Source organism: Condylura cristata, unplaced genomic scaffold, assembly GCF_000260355.1.
Source record: "Condylura cristata isolate star-nosed mole 26May11 unplaced genomic scaffold, ConCri1.0 scaffold00003, whole genome shotgun sequence".
NCBI lineage: Eukaryota > Metazoa > Chordata > Mammalia > Eulipotyphla > Talpidae > Condylura > Condylura cristata.
The window spans coordinates 12168176-12181994 of NW_004567104.1; positions in this window are offsets into that span (position 1 = coordinate 12168176).

Here is a 13819-nt window from a genome sequence, read left to right on the forward strand (position 1 = left end):
GCAGAACTACTGAAATACACTGCTGAGGGGAGCAGCTGGCAGGTCAGGAGAGGTCTGCCACACCATGTGGGTCACCTCTGGGGCCGGGAATCGAACTCATGCTGCAGTGGCTTTAGACAGTTTCACAATGCTATGCTTTAACCCGTTTTACCACCAGGGAAGGCCCCCACATTTTTTCTTTTGGAACACGTTGTGACCGTTTATCTCTTTTTGAAAGAATCTTCTTTTGGGCCAAGAAAAAAGGATGTTTTTCAAAATCTGTTCAACATTTCTAGAACAGACTTTCTAGGGAACAAGGTTTCCTCTAGAATGGGGAAAGTTTTAGTTTCTCTCATGAAAACCCTTGTTTGCTCACACTTTATTTTTGAGCAGTGACTAGCTATTCCTCAGAGTAGTCCCTCTACCCCACTGTTAGCTGGCATCTACGTTTCACCATCACCTTCTTTTTGCTGACACCCTCCATGGGCTCAGTCCATCAGCGGAACGAGTGCACCCCAAGCATTGCTTGATCAGAAAAATTATTTTCTAACTATTTTTCAATCTCTAAGAGGAATGCCTTTTTTGTATTTAGCTACTGTTGATTTTTCTAAAGGATACTCAAATTCATCTTTCCTTTTCAGAGAGTACTTCAGATGTACAATTTATAAAAAATTAAATATCTAAAAAATCCCACGGCAAATGTTGAAAACAGGATCAAAAATGCTATATAAAACAAATACCTCCACAATTTATGTAAGAATACAACACCTGGATTACACTTATGTCAAACTTAAGTCATTTTAAACAAAGAACAGAGGTAGAATCTATATAAAGGGAAATGGAAAGTGATATTACATTGGTGAATTCTAAATACTAAGAATAGAAATGGAAAAAAAAATTTAAGTGGTCTTCACATGCAATACTTTTCTATTAACTTCATTGAATTCCTTTAAAATTCTAGGGTGGGTCTTCCCTGGTGGTGCAAAGGGTGAAAGCACAGCACTATGAAGCTGTCTGCAGTCACCATAGCAGTACTAGCTTGATTCTCGGCCAGGGAGGTGACCCTCAGGATACAGCAGATAGCTACTGACCTACCCACTGCTCCCCTCAGCAGTATATTTCAGTCAGTCCACCTGTTCTGTTTCCTGCTCTGTCTCTGGTGAATCTTCTCACCTCCTGCACCTCTGGCTTGTACCACAGCTCTTGAATGCTTAAATAAATAAATATTAAAAATAAATAAAATAAAATTCTAGTATGAATGTATGAAAAGATTTTTTTCTCAAAGTAAGCTACACAGATTAAACAGTTTTAAATATTTCAGTGTGTTTGTTAATAATGTCTCAATATTCTTTGTATTATGGTAACAATGTTTTACAACGTTATATATAGTTCAGAAGTACAGAATCCCACCTCTTCAGAATGAGGTTACTATGCTACACCTACCAGCAAGACACCCAAATCTTCTACTTTGGTCCATTGTGCTCCCTCCCCCCACCTTTGTTCTTCACCCTTACCCTCTCCAACGGGAGCCACATTTTTATAGTCAGATTTCATTTTGTTTAACTCTTTATTGTTTCCTGTATTTGTTGTTCTCCTTATGAGTTATTTTGCTTACTGTATTCTCCTACAGTTTTATTCAATTTTTAACAAATGACAAGAGCATTTCTTTTTGTAGCCGAGTAGTATTCCATTGTGTATATATACCACAGCTTCTCAATTGACTCATACGCCCAAGGGTACTTGGCTGGCTTCCATAACTTGGCTATTGTAAATAGTGCTGCAGTAAACATAGGAAGGCATAAAATGTTTTGAATTAGTGGCTTTGGTTTGTTTGTTTTGCATTTTTAAAAAGTTTAAAAGATTTTTATTTATATATGCATTCAAGAACTGGGATGTGGGTCAGAGGTGAAAGAGTTTAAAGATTTCACTAAACACAGAGTGGGGAGCAACAGATGGGTCTACCGAAAAACACTGTTGAGGGGAGTGGCAAGGGGAAAGGTAGCAGGTGAGACAGGAGAGGTCTGCATGCGATGTGGGCCACATCCTTGGGCAGTATCAAACTTGTGCTGCAGTGGCAGCCGACTTGATAGTGCTGATACTTAACCTCTTGCACCACCTAGGAGGCCCTATTTTTGCATTCTTTAGGTAGATACCTAGAGAGGACTGATTGGATCAAATGGTAAATTTGATGTTAATATTTTGAGAAATATCCATTCCAAATATCCCACCATAACTTTATGTGTTTTTTTTCTTCACATTCTTATCAACACTTGCTTCTAGACTTGTTCACATGAGTCATACAAATGTTATCTTAATGTTGTTTTGATTTGCATTTCTCTGATATTAATGGTGTTAAACTTTTATTTTCATATGTCTATTGGCCATCTCTGTATCTTCTTTGGAGTAGTCTGTATTTAGATATTCTGCCCATTTCTTTGATTGGGTTTACTTTTGTTGACTTGTATGAGTTATTTTTTGATCTTAGATATTAGGTTCTTGTCATCTACAAGATGTGCAAGTATTTTCACTCAGTCAGAATGGTGCCTTCTTGCTTTAATGGTAGTTTCTTTTTAGTAGTTTTTTTTTTTAGTTTGCATGTTTTCTTGTCTATTTTGTTTTTGTTTCACTTTCCACCAGCATTGAATTATCAAATATATCACAGAGGCAAATATTGTAGTGTGTTTTGCCTATGCTTCCTTCTATGCATTTTATAGTTTTGGATCTTACATATACAAGTATTCAATTAATTTTGAGTTAGTTTTTGTATATGGTATGAGTCAGTGGTATAAAACATGGGTTCTTGAGTTTTATTCTAGATGTAATCCTAATGATTTCCACCCACCTTAATGACGACTATAGGAGGAAGAAAAGTGGGTGATTATTCAAGAGAAATGAATTATAAGCATAAGAACATAAGTAACATATTTTTATATATAACAAAAAGTTTTCATATGTTTGGAGTAATTTTCTAATAAAATGTCACGGTGTCTAGATAGACACCACTGATTATGATTTGATTATTACTGAAGTTGATGATGAAGTCATTAGATTAATCTACTTTTACTTTTGTTACATTCAAAATTTTTCATAGTACAAAGTCTTGACAGAGTTCCCAAAATAAGAGACATTGGCCATAGGATGATCCTCTTTTTGGTTCACATGATGAAGTAAGAAAAAGTAAGCCCACATTCCCTGAAATCATTTAGTGTACATCCAGTATTTAATTCAATTCTTACTGAGCTTGACCTGACTACATGCATTCAAATTTGTATTTGATAGTTGAAAACAGCATTCTGTGTTACAATAGGTATTTAAAATTATGTATTTTTCCTTCTGGACACATCTCATACTGTTCCTACTAGCACTTATTAATTATAACTACTCTGATGTGACATCACCTTTCATTTTTTTTTTTTTATCATTTTCTTTCTCAAATGACCCTGTCTCTCTTGAAAAATAAAACTCTTACTTTGGAAAAACAACTTTAATATCTGGGATCAGTGAAAAGGGTCATGTCTCATTTATTAATGTGTTGGAGTCTTTGTCCCTTTAGTCTTTTTTGATCTGAAGAAAAATAACTTCATTTTTTTTCTACTAGCCCCAAATACTCTAAGGCATTGAACTCTTAGCCTCTCTATGCCTGGCAGCTGCTTTTGAAAGGGCTAAACTCTTCTTAGATTGGTTTGTACAAGTAAAACAATTTGAAGTACATCCATAAGGTTTATGAGATCAATAGACTAGTCTACACAGGAGATGGCAGAATGATACTGAGAGTTATCCAAGTCACAACTTTCTTTCAAACAGTTCAACAGCCTTTCTAAGACATCAGCAACATTGAACTGATCAATACCTCCCAGCTTCTATCAATAACACTGTTATGCAGACAAACAGCAATTGAGTAGCTTAATCAAAGTCAAGGTTGGAACAGTCTATAGCTACAAATATAAAAAATAGTTTAAGACTTAAAAAAAAGGTGTTATTATGAAACTTCATATTAACATTTTAGTCTAGTGACATTTTGAAAGGATGAGGGAGGTTAGAAAGGAGAAAGAAATAAGAAAGAGCTTAAATGGAAGCAAGTATTGTTTGAAAATCAATTAACTTTTTGTTAATGATGCTAGGTTATTCAGGGAAAATGCTTTGTCTCCCATCTGTCATTGGATCATGTTGACTGCTTAATCAGCACAAAGTAGAGATGACTGGACTTCCATACATGCTAATTTTTTTTCTATCCAAAAATATATTATCTTCATAAATAAGTAAAACTACATGTTTTCTTGTTTAAGAATGCAGTCTTTGGTGTTAAATTGCAAAGCAAATCGAAGTGATTACCATAGAAACTGGATTAACAGTTACTTCTAAGGAGAGCTAGAGAGCTGTATCTGGGAAGGAGCATGCAGAAGGCTGTAACAGTGCTGCATCACTGTCTTTCTTGAGCAGGGAGATTGCTACATATATCTTCATATTTGCAATAATTCATTAAGTCATATATATTTGGCCTTTAGCATCGATATTTTATAATTTAAAAATATTTACATAAAACATCTATTCAAGAGACTGTGATGTATACATCTGGTTAGCTAGCCATGTTTCTGAAACACGCAGAACTAAGCCAGATTTTCTAATATAACTTTCCACTGTCAAAAAATATTATATATACAAATATAAACAGATATAAATCATTTATATTTATATATGAATGTGTATGCACACATATTTTTGTACATTATTTTATTTCTTCAGAAAAGATACAGCTGAAGCAACATTTCTGACATTTGTCTAAATTGTAAATTGTACTTTCAACTAGTATTTCACATTGCATATTTTGGTTTCAGTATCATTACATTCAAATCTTTCTCAGATTTATTTTCTTTTATAATTTGACCTCCCATTCCTAATTGATTCTTCCAGTCTGTCTCTTATAGGTCTACCACTAGAATTACCAAAGATATTTGATGTTTTATTCCCAAGCTTGAGTAAATACCACTTACAGAAATCACTCCAAATACTTTCCAACCCAAGCTAACAAGACCAAATTAAAGCACAGAGAGCATAAGTGACATATAGGTGACTACGAAGCTGAGAAATAATTTTTTTTGTGGCCAATCATACTCACATCACAATCTAAAATAAAAACCACTTAAACACTTATATATTTCATTTAATCCTAGTCGCTAACCTTTGCTAATATTCACTATCCATAAACTTAATTCAGTACAATTAAAAGAACTCTTAATCTTGAATCCAGATACAATTAGGGAAATCATGAAAATCATACCAGGAACACAAAAATTATACTAAGAACACAAAAAGTTGAAGGAAGGGGAGAAATCAGTTTTTAAATGAGTGTTATATTTGTATTTGTCTAAGGTGTGACCAGAGTGAAATAGATGTTTAATGTCAGCACACAGCTAAACTAAATTGAGTGATATAAGTTAGCAGTTAACATGCACTGCTTTTCAAACATCTCCTAAGCATCTAAATCAACCAATATTCCAAAGTTGTCTTCCAGCTTCAACAAACACCCCAGTGTATCGAGCCTCCCCACATTTCCTCCTCTCATTTAGTCAGTTTCTCTCAATTTTCCCCAATTCTATGACCAGGGAACTTTTACTGTCTAACTCCCTAAGCTGTTTGGTGTTCTTTTGTTACAGGGCAGCCCAGAGTGAACTGGGCAGCCTGTCGGTGACTCACTTGGTCTGGAGAGTCATTTCCAGAGTGAGCAAGTGAGAGATACCATGGCCACCTATTTATCCCCCGATGTCCCAGAATGCCTTCTTAGCTCCACCCTTGGGTCCTCTCAGTTCTCTTTCTAGTACTACTGGAAATTGTAGTTTCCAATCACTGGAGTAGGGGGTAGACTCCAGAAAGCTGGAGTAGGGGGTGGAATCCACAAGACTGCAGAATTCCTTTAGGACTTCCTTCCCCTTTACACTTTCATTCAAAGAAACTTCTGGGGCCCTCCCTGGTGGCACAACAGGTTGAAGTAAAGAATATGAAGCTGTCTGCAGCACAGGGTGCATCCCCAACCAGGGAGCTGATAAACATAGCGTGGCAAACCTCACCTTACTCTCCTGCTGCTCCCCTCAGCAGTGCATCTCAGTCAACTTGCCTGTTCTACTCCGCACTTGGTCTCATGAATCATCTCACATCCCCTGCCACCTCTGGCCTGTACCACAGGCATAAATAATGCACATTATTTTTTACTTCAACTCTATGTTATTAAATGTGAAATTATGAAATTGTATGCATAAATAAATAAATAAATCTTTTTTTAAAAAGATACTTCTGGATTAAAAACTAACATCCTTCTGGGGCCTATTCAATTCACCCAGTGGGTAGGGAAAATGTGGGGATTTAAGGTAGGGATTGTGTCTATGCACAGTCCCCAAGCAGTGATGTTGCCTGCTCTTTTCTTGTGGGTGTGTGAGCTCTGAGAACCCAACCTCAGCCAAACACAGCCTAGAATTCTTGGAGCCCAGATTTCCCAGAAGAAACCCCAGACTAATTTAAATATTTAAAAAATCCTTTGAGAAGAATCTTATTTCCCCAAGATAAGAACACAGTGAGCTATTAAATAGTTCACTTGGAAGACAAAATATTTATCTGAATAGTTAGTGGGAAGACAAATCAGAAAAAAAAAAAAAGACTCTTAGTGGTGTATAGTTGGGAATTAATGCTCCAGTGAAAAGGAATTTAGGTTATTTATACTCCAAACAAAATCCAACATGTAAGTCTATAAATATTAAAGAACTGCCTTTCAGAAATGGCACTGTAGTGAGTAACTGATACTTTAGAGGCAATTAACAAGGAGTCTAAAAAGAAATATCAATGATCATATGTCATTATAGAATGCCACTGTAAGTGACTCCATATAGAATCAGGTGAAACATTATAATACTACTTTGTGATAAACCTCACAAAATTTGGAAGAAACTAATGTGACAATTATTTTCATGTGCGCAAGGAAGTTTCTTTATGAACTGATTTTTTTTTCTTTCTTTTTTTTTAAAGATTTATTTATTTATGCATACAGAACTGGGATGTAGGGACAGTGAGAGAATTCACCAGAGACAGAGTGGGAAGCAGAACAGACAGATTGAGGAACTATACTGCTGAGGAGAGCAGTTGGTGAGACAGGGGAAGTCTGCTATGCCATGTGGGTCACTTCTGAGGTGAGGATCGAACTAGCTCTGAAGTGGCTGCAGTTTGCTTGCACTTGTTGCACCACCAGGGAGGGCCCTATTTATTTACTGTTGTTAAGGATTGGTTGTTTTATTTAAAAAGGAGGTACTTCCTTTTGTTCTCAAAGCTGGTGAGATGTCACATGTTACACACTGCTGGATATACTTCTCAGTTTCTGTGAAAACTGTGCTATAGGATGCATCTCCTCAAAAATCTTCAGATGAACTTTTTTCCTAAAATGTCCAGAGTAGGCCTTTTCCTATACATGTCATCTTGTTATGGGGAACTCACTATAATGCCAGTCAAGGCCCTGTGAGTCTCAGCAGAAATTGTTACTAACATTTAAAGAAAACCAACCACCAGGACTTGGGGATATCTCCAGAAACGACCTCTTCATCAGATATCTATCATAAGATAGGCAAACATTTAGAGAAAACTTTTTCAGATGAAGCCACCTCCTCCTTATCATATGAAAACCCTTCCCCTATCCTTGACATCCAACATCACATTTAGTGCAAAGTATAAACACCCAGTGTGTCTCATTTGCTTTAGAATTTATAGTCATGTAATTTGTCCTTGCATATGTTATTACATTTGGTCTTTATCTCCTACTGATGGAATGTTTATTCCTCGAGCCTCAGAAGAATCCAGGAGGGTCATGGAATTTTCTTCTATGCCTCAACAGTGCATTTAGGTAATCTGAGTTCAACTGGCAACTCTGTATACCTTTAAACTGACTTAAACTGAAGAATTTGTTTAACTTCTCTGAATTTTTATTTAATGAGAATAATAACATAGAGTTGAAGTAAAAAATAATGTGCATAAAAAAAAGCAGTTTACAACTGTTAGAACAAAATTTTTGTACAAGGTCAAAAAATTACAATGTATTGGTGTATATAAAACCACTCTTTTCTACTACATTTCTATTATATTTTTAGACAAGCTACTATTCTGGCCAAGCGCAAGAAAAAATTATCAGCATTGCTTGCCATCTAACCAGTATGTATCAATTACATGAAAATCGGCCAAATTTTCATTTCTTACATACAGCAGGGAAGCTCTAGATATGATTGATATGAATATATGTTTGGCAAATTAGACTTTTAAAACAAATAAAAGGCAAAAAAAATAAACACTAGTAATAGCCTTTTCTGGTTATTAATAAACCCTTCAATATAAGTGAATTTATGATAATTTAGCATATAAGCAAATACAACACACACAAATAACATAAAGCAACTTTTCTTTAAAATCAGTTTGAAAAAAATGCATATTCAGGTTTTAAGCTGCTTTGTTTGCTGTGAGTGATAGAGAGTGAACAATTGATAATAAGATTATCACAGGATACATTCTTTTGTTTATTCCTCTAATTTACATTCTGTTCTTAAATGAAAAAGTTTAATTTATTATTTCACTGAGTGAATCAAAGAGTCACTGGCCCACCCTTGTGGTGCAGCTGGTTAAAGTGTAGCACTGAGAAGCTGGCTGCAGCCACTGCAGTGCAAGTTCAAGCCCTGGCCCAGAGGTGCTCCAAATGGCAGCAGACCTCTCCTATCTCCCCCACTGCTCCCTTCAGCAGTGTGCTTCCCTCAACCTGCCTGTTCTGCTACCTGCTCTATCTCTGGTGAATCCTCTCATCAACCCTGCACGTCTGGCCTGTACCCAAGTACTATATGCATAAATAAACAAATCTTTAAAAGAAAAATTAAAGAGTCACCAACCTGCTTAATTAGAATAAAGATTTTCATTGAAATCTAGAGAACTAACATTCACATTACCCTTTGAGTAGGAAAATAAAATCAGTTGTAACAATGTTGAAAATTGACTATTCCTTTATTAAACTGCTGCAGGAATATGACAAAATATTAGATTTATAACTAAGTGTTATTCAGAATGCCTTCAAATACAGGATTATTTGCTATGATATCTGTAATATGTATAATAGTAGTGATAGCTACAATGTTGAAAAGATGACTTGCTAAATACCCCAACAAGCATATAAATTGAAAAACTTTTATGATCAAGACCAGATACATACAAAGCATCTATGTTTTTAGGTCTATTAAAAACATGCCAAAATTGGCCCTCCCTGGTGGTGCAGCGGGTTAAAGCACTGCACTAAGAAGCTTAAGCCAATTCCTCATGAGTTTGAACCCCGCCTGCCCCGGAGGAGATCCACATGGCGTGGCAGACCTCTCCTGACCCCCCGCTGCTCCCCTCAGCAGTGTACTTCGTCGATCTGCCTGTTCTGCTCCCCACTCCATTCCTGGTGAATCCTCTCACCCTCCGCATCCCTGGCCTGTACCCCAGTTCTGTATGAATAAATAAATAAATCTTTAAAAAAAAATAAAACAAAAAAACATGTCAAAATTAAGTAAGATACTTTTGAACAAACAACAAATATAAAATTAAATTAGAATTATACTGAGACAAATATAAATGAAATACAACATACCAAAACTTTGTGATTCAGTAAAATTGCTATGAAGAGAACTTTATAGCAGTAAAGACTGACATTAAAAAAGAGGAAAGATTTCAAATAAATAACATTACACCTCAAAGAACTATAAGAAGAAAAAACGTAGCCATGTAATTGCAGGAGAGAAATAATAAAAATAGAGCTGAAATAAAGTAGAAAATATGAAAAAAGTCAATGAAAAAAATCAATGAAACTAAGGTTTTGTGTTTAGAAAATATAAACAATGTTAACAAGCCTTTAACTAGACTTATTTAGAATAAAAATTCTCAAGTAAATAAATTCAGATACATAAGAGAAGACTTTACAACTGCAGTCATTAAAAAAAAGAATAAGATAAAATTATAATCAACTATACAACATATTATGCAACCTAGAAGAAATGGTAAGTTCCTAGGAACACACAACCTACCAATACTATATCAAAAAGAAGTAGAAAATCTGAACGAATCTGTTAACAGGTACTGAGATTAAATTGTTAATTCAAAATATTCCAACAAAGCAAAGTTCAAGCCTTTGTGGCTTTATTGGTGAACTCTATCTTATATTTAAAGAAGAATTATTGTGAATCCTTCTCAAACTTTTCCAATAATTGAAGAGAAGGGGCAATTCCAAACTCATATTTTTAAGGCCAAATTTACCCTACTACTAAAAGCAAATAAGAACACTACACGAAAGAATAATTATTGGCCTCTATCTCAGATAAATATAGATGAAAATTTCTGTACACAATATTATAAAATTAAATTATAACAGTACATTAAAATAATTTTGAATGATAACTAAGTTTTCCTTTTATCTCTGACCTGCAAAGATCCAACAAATGTGAATCAATTACTGTGAATAACAATAAAATTTCATGATCATTCCAATAGATGCAAAAGTGTTTAACAAAACTCAACATCCCTTCATGATAATTACTGTCAACAATCTAGAAATATAAGGAATGTATCTCAACATAATAAAGATCAATTCTAAAAGTCCAACACTGACAACTTAGTCAATTATAAAAACTGAAAGCTTTTCTCTAAGACCAGAAACAAGACAAAGTTAGTCCTCAAATAGTTCTAGAAATTCTAGTTTGATAAAATAACACTATAAACTTTAATCAGAATAATCATAGAAGGAAAGTAATTGACACCTAAGTCAGAAAGGAAGATATAAAACTGTTATTGTCGGATTTTTTACAGATAACATGATAATATATGTAGGAGGTCCTAAACACTATATTAAAAATGTAATAAGGGCCCTCCCTGGTGGCTCAGCGGGTTAAAGCACAGCACAAAGAAGCTAAAGCCACTTTAACATGAGTTCAGTCCCCACATGAGTTGGATCCCCGCCCAGGAGGAGACGCACATGGCATGGCAGACCTCTTCTGGCCCACCTGCTGCTCCACTTAGCAGCAGGTATACAAAAAGGCATTCAAAATCACTAATCATCAGGAAAATCCATATCAAAACTATAATATATCATTGTACCTTCGTCAGGAAACCTACTCACAGTAACCAAATAATGTTAGCAAGGATGTGGAAAAATTTAACCTTTACACATTGCTGGTTGGTATACAAACTTGTGTAACTAATGTGAAAAGCAAATTTGCTCAAAATTTTTTTGAAAAAGCTGTATCATAAGACAATTTCTCAGAATTTATCCAAAAAATAAAACTGGGGACCTCCCTGGTGGTGCAAGGGATTAAAGTGCAACACATGAAGCTATATGCAGTCACTGCAATACTTACTTGATCCCCAGCCAGGGAGGTGGCCCATATGGTGCAACAGACCTGTCTCACCTGCTTCTCCCCGTAGCAGTATATTTCAGTAGATCTGCCTTCTCTACTCCCCACTCTGTCTCTGGTGAATTATCTCATCCCAAACACCTCTGGCCTTTACCCCAATTCTTTTATTCATAAATAAATAAATCTTCAAAACAAAAAGAAATTGAGATCTCAAAGAGGTATTAACAGGTTGATTGTTGCTTTATTGATGTTAACCAAGTTGTGCACCTCTATCTATGAATGAATTTTATTAAAAAAAAAAATTGTGTACACCTACAATGGAGTATTTTTCAGCTTTTATCAAGAAGGAATGTTTGTGATATGTAACAATAAGTTAATAAAACATATTGTAGTCAGTGTTTGAAAGGACAAAAAGAGAATCTTGAAAGAAGCAAGAGAATTATGTGAAAAAATAAAGATCAATAAATATTAATGGTAATGTTGAACCAACCGTTTATGACACCACTTTTTGTTTTCTATGTTATTTGAGAAACTAATGCATGCTTAAAAATTATTAGCCTAAAAAAAAATTATTAGCCTAAAAGTTAATATTATCATGACTCTGATTTATATTACACATTTTGTTTCACATGAAATTTCAGAGACTAAGGAAATAAATAAAATTGGTTAATGTATTAGGATACACATTACATAAACTTGTATTTTATGACATCAACAACCCAAAGGAATGGGAAGGAGTTGTAAGGGAGCATAAATTTTGTATTTATTTAAGTTTAACTGTTATAAATTTCAAGTTTAGAGTGGTAAATGTAATCCCCATGGCAACCACAAAGAAAATAGCTAGAGAACAGACAGATAAGGAAATGAGAAAAGAAATTAAATACTTCACTGAAAAATATTAACTAGATACAAAAGATGTAGGAAATAAGGAACAAAAAAATCTATACAGTGAGTAGAAAACAAATAGTAAAACAAGGGGGGTTATTAGTATTACTTTAAATTTAAGTGACAATCAAAAAACAGATAGATAACATGGATGAAAACACACAGTCCAATTACATGCTGGCTAAGAGATTCACTTTAGTGTAAAGACACAAATAGGTGAAAATGTAGGTGAAATGAAGATATTCCATAGAAAAAGGCAAAAGAGAGCAGGACAGCTATACTAATATCACATTATATATATATAATATTTATTAATGCATTTTAAGAGCTGGGGTTTAGTCCAGAGGTGTGGATAGTGAGAGGATTCACTGGAGACAGAGTGGTGAGCAAAACAGATAGAGCTACTTAAATACACTGCTCAGGGGTGAAGCAAATGAGATAGGAGAGGTCTGCTGCACCATGTGGGTTAGCTTCCTGGTCAGGGATCAAATTTGTGCTGCAGAAGCTGGCAATAGCTTGATAGCACTGAAACTTTCACCCCTGTGCCACCAGGAAGACCCCACACAAAATAGACTTGACCACAACTGAGGAAAGAAAGTAAACAATATGAAAAAAAAAAAAAGGATCATGTGAATATGTATATAAATAAATCATTAAAACATTTAAAAAATAAAAAAAATATTGTATTTAAGACACGAAAGACAGAGAAGGATAGTATATATTACAAAAGGTTAAAATTAGCAAGAAAATGGAGCAATTATAAATATGGGAGACCATAAATAATGAATACTATAATTGACCAAATTTGTGGGTGAAATAGATAGTTTTAGTTTCTACTGGATATTTCAATATCACTCTCAATATTGAATAGAACAACCAAAAAGAAGATAAGGAAATAGAGAACACAATAAATCAGTGAGCTGTAATACCCCTACGGAATGTCCTATCCATTAACAGCACACACATTCTTCTCAAATACACATGGGACATTTTCCAGGATAGACTATATTGAAGCTACAAAATAAACCTCAATAGGTTTAAAAAGATAGGTGTCATAAAAATGTCTTCTTTGACCTAAATGTGATGAAGCTAAAAGGGAATGAACTATCAAAACAAAGACATGGAGGAACCTGAAATCTATACTAAGTGAAAGTGAAAAAAAGTAGTTTAAAATGGCTACATACTGCATGATTCCAACTATGACTTTCTAAAAAAGGGCAAAACAAAGAATAGAGCAGAAAGTGTTTTAAATCAATGTATAAAAAGAGATGTTTGAAATAAAATTCTTTATACTCTTTCTTATACAAAGAGTTACAAAAAGAATTAGTGGCCTTCAGAGGTTGGGGGAAGGGAAACGGAAGAACAATGGATTTTATGGCAATGTATAAGATATATATTATTCCATATAATTCTGTATGATGCTATGAAGATAGGTTTATGACAATATGCATTTATCAAAATTCATACAACGTATACCATGAGGATTGTCTTAATACAAAGTATGAACATTGATAGTAGTATATCAATATGGGTTCAACAATTGTAACAAATGTACCAAA